Source organism: Melospiza melodia, chromosome 17 (genome assembly GCF_035770615.1).
Source record: "Melospiza melodia melodia isolate bMelMel2 chromosome 17, bMelMel2.pri, whole genome shotgun sequence".
NCBI lineage: Eukaryota > Metazoa > Chordata > Aves > Passeriformes > Passerellidae > Melospiza > Melospiza melodia.
Genome location: NC_086210.1, coordinates 11,969,269 through 11,973,379, shown reverse-complemented (window position 1 = coordinate 11,973,379; position 4,111 = coordinate 11,969,269). Strand labels below are relative to the sequence as shown.

The 4,111-nt window shown below is 52.2% G+C and overlaps 1 pseudogene; it reads right to left on the bottom strand.

Moving 5' to 3' along the window:
- Window positions 1-3,217: 3,217 nt before the first annotated feature.
- LOC134425977 (olfactory receptor 143-like) lies at window positions 3,218-3,911 on the bottom strand (annotated as a pseudogene).
- Between the last annotated feature and the right edge of the window lie 200 nt (window positions 3,912-4,111).

Sequence of the window (4,111 nt, the reverse complement as noted above, 5' to 3'; positions counted from 1 at the left end):
GCCTGGACAAGAGCCCTGAGTGAGGCCTGAACAGCAGGCCCTGAGCCAAAGGTGGCCTCTGGATGAACCTTCCTAGCAAAGGTTATCTTTGTATCTGCTCCCTAATGAAATATGCGTGGTCATTAGCACTGTGATAGATGTAGCCACTCATTACTGAAACATGTATTGACCTTTCTGTATTTAGAAGCCAGACAAGGCCATGTAATCTGACATCTGGCTTTGTTTGGGGCTAAAGGATCAAAGTCAGCTCCCTTGGTTCCTCCTTGAGCCCTGGCCAGGCTTTGGGAGGGACCCAAGAGGAACATGAAACCAGATGTTGCTACACTAGCAGTGCTGACAGTTTGTTCATTCAGCACTGTCAGAGCTTGGCCCTCTCCCAGCAGGGTTGGAGCCTCACCTGGGGCTGGAGGCACCTGCAGGAATTCCCAGTGCCCAGGAGTGGCTCTGCAGCCCTTGGCTGTGACAGCTTCCCCAGCTGCTGTGTGGATCTAGGGGATGGTAAAGCCTGAGGGTAACTGGGGCCGGATCTTTCTTAATCACTGCAGGCAATCTTTGGTGGGGATGGTTGGGTGCATTGCTGAGCTGCTCCTTTTGTGATTCTTTGCTGCTCTGAACTGCAGTAAATGACACTGATTCCTTCAGTTGGTGTCTGTGTCTTTGGTGCTGACCATGCCCACTGGTAAAACAAAATTGGCACAGTCTGGCCAGGTGACAACAAAATGTCACTTGTTCAATGTCAATGGGAGGAATCAGTCCCATCAGAAATTCCCAGCTGGGAAGCCCTTCTCTGGAGTTCCCTGGCTCTGGAGTGGGCTGAGGTCGAAGCCCCGTGGGAGCAGTGGGCAGTCGAGTAAAAGAGGCTGAACCCCTGGATGGCTTAAAATGCATCCAAAAATTGCACATGGAAAAGGAAAAGAACTTGTGGATTTGGGAAGGCAAGGGTGAATTTTATTAACAGCACATTGGAAACAGCACCAACAGAAGAAAAAACTGTTGTTGAAATACTCCCACACAGAGTGACAGAGTGACAAAAGGTTTAAATCTTGAGCTCAGGTTCATTTGTGCAAGTTATATACTATTATTAATATTATTATTATTATTAATAATAATAACAACATTATTATTATTATTATTATTATTATTATTATTATTATTATTATTATTATTATTATTATTATTATTATTATTATTATTATTATTATTATTATTATTATTATTATTATTTCATCTCCCTGGCAGTGCCCAGTTCAGCCTTTCCCTGCCCCTGCCCCAGCCCAGCAGAGCAGCAGATTCAGGTCTGGCCCAGCAGCAGGAACTGGAGGCCCTGGAGGTCAGGGACAGCCACTCTGTGTCTGGAATGCTCAGCAGATGCTCAGCTAGGGCAGCTCCTGCAGCCCCAGGGCCAGCCCTGCTGCCCAGCACAGCATAGAGTTGGCCCCAGGGCTCCTCAGGCAGCTCCTGCTGGCCCAGGGACAGGGCAGCCTCTTGCCAGGGCTCCTCTGCACCCCCATGGGCTACTGCTCTGCTCCTGGCCCATGCCAGCTGCCCCCAGAGCCTTTCTCAGGGGAACATTTCTGTGCTGGCCCGAGCAGCCATTGCTGCAGCCCCTGCCCTGCTCCCCAGAGCCTGAGCTGGGGCTGGTGCTCTGCAGAGCATGGGGGCTGTGCTACCCGGGGCCCTGGGTGCCTCTGCTGGGCTCTGCTGCTCAGCCTGGCACACAGAGGCAGCTGATGGTGCTCCCTGCACTGACCCCCTCCCACACAGGCTCTGTGGGGCCATGGTGGGGGCTCAGAGGTGCCTGTCTTGTTCCAGGGCTGCCAGAGGGGCTCAGGGCTGCCCTGGATCCTCCTGGGGGAGCTCCCTGAGGGTCAGAGGAGTCAGTGCCCAGACTCCTTTCCCTGTGCCTGCTGTGTCCCTGGGCTGCAGAGCTCTCCTGGCTCACAGCAGACATTCAGTCCCTGATCTCGGGGTGACCCCACCCTGCACAGGCTGTGCCCAGTGAGCTCCACTCCCTACTGGTCCCTGGCATATTCTGTCCCTGCAGGTCCTCTGTGCTCTCCTGCAGCTCCCAAGACCCTCCAGGCAAACATTCCCCTGCCATCAGCCCTGGCACAAGCTGCAGAGCCCCAGGAAGGTTCAGCACAGACCATTCACCATCTGATGGGCACTGGCCACCAACAAGCAAAACCTGACCCAGACCTGAGTCCTCTGAAGGCCACAGTGAGACCCTGATCTGATCCGACTGAGCCCTGGGAGAGCAAGGAACACAAGGAGCCTCTTGAGAGTCCTGAGAGTGACTATGCAGGGGATCAAAGCCTCCCTGCCCTGCCCTCAGGAGATGCCCTTTGCTGATGGAGCTGCTGTGCTGTTTTGTGTTCATTGTTTTCTCCTATGTGCAGATCTTCAGGGCTGTGCTGAGGATCCCCTCTGAGCAGGGACAACACAAAGCCTTTTCCACCTGCCTCCCTCACCTGGCTGTGCTCTCCCTTTTTATCAGCACTGCAGTGTTTGCATACCTGAACCCCCCCTCCATCTCCTCCCCATCCGTGGATCTGTCACTATAAGTTCTGTACTCTGTGGTGACTCCAGCCCTGATCCCCCTCATGTACAGCCTCAGGAACTAGGAGCTCAAAGCTGCCCTGAGGAAAGCAAGGACTGGATGCTTTTCAGAAGTTAAAATCTTTCTAGTCTATGCTGCAGTGTTCACTGTGTAATAGATTTCATGCCCAGTGCCCATGGCCTGACCCTACCTGCGGGCACAGCATGGACACACAGCAGGACAGGGACTGATCTGCCAGAGCACTCAGCTTTGGACAAGGACAATAAAGGAGAGACTGGAAGTGGAAAAAGAGCAGCACTCAAAAGAGCAGGTGCTGCTGCTCCCTGGCAGTGCTGCTGGGCTGGGACTGTTTTCCTCTCTACAGCTGCACACAGGAGCTACCCCTGCAGAAGGAGATGTAACAGAGGGAGGATTTTTGACAAATAAGACTCAGCAGGAACATTTACTATATTTAACATTTACTTTAAACACACACAGAGCATGATTTCTAATATACACATTCTGTGAGTCAAGTTCAAGAGGTAGACAGTGAACTCAATATAGGAAGACGACTAAATTTTCAGTGGGAAAATGCTTACAAGGAAAAAGTAGAAAAGCCTGTACCCCCACTCCCAGCACTTTTAAAAGCTTTAGAAGACAGGCTGGGCATGAAATCTATTACACAGTGAACACTGCAGCATGGACTAGAAAGATTTTAACTTCTGAAAAGCATCCAGTCCTCGCTTTCTTCAGGGCAGCTTTGAGCTCCTAGTTCCTGAGGCTGTACATGAGGAGGTTCAGGGCTGGAGTCACCACAGAGTACAGAACTTATAGCGACAGATCCAGGGATGGGGAGGAGCTGGAGGGGGAGTTCAGGTATGCAAACACTACATTGCTGATAAAAAGGGAGAGCACAGCCAGGTGAGGGAGGCAGGTGGAAAAGGTTTTGTGCCATTCCTGCTCAGAGGGGATCCTCAGCACAGCCCTGAAGATCTGCACATAGGAGAAAACAATGAACAAAAAACAGCCTAATGCTATACATATGGAAAACACAATGAGCCCAAAATCCCTAACAAAGGTTGGAGCAGGAGAGCTTGAGGATGTGTGGAATTTCGCAGAATAACTGGCCCAGGGCATTGCCATGGCACAGAGGCAGGGAAAATGTATTGGCTGTGTGCACGAGAGCAGTGAGAATGCCACTGGCCCAGGCAGCTGCTGCCATGTGGGCACAAGCTCTGCTGCCCAGGAGGGTCCCATAGTGCAGGGGCTTGCAGATGGACACGTAGCGGTCGTAGCACATGATGGTCAGGAGGGAAAGCTCTGGTGAGATGAAGAACAGAAAGAAACAGAGCTGTGCAGCACATCCTGAGTAGGAGATGGTCGTGGTGTCCCAGAGGGAATTGTGCATGGCTTTGGGGACAGTGGTGCAGATGGAGCCCAGGCTGCTGAGAGCCAGGTTGAGCAGGAAGAAGAACATGGGTGTGTGCAGGGGGTGGCTGCAGGCTACGGCGCTGCAGGCTACGGCGCTCCTGTTGCCCAGGAGGGCAGCCAGGGAGATGCCCAGCAAGAGGC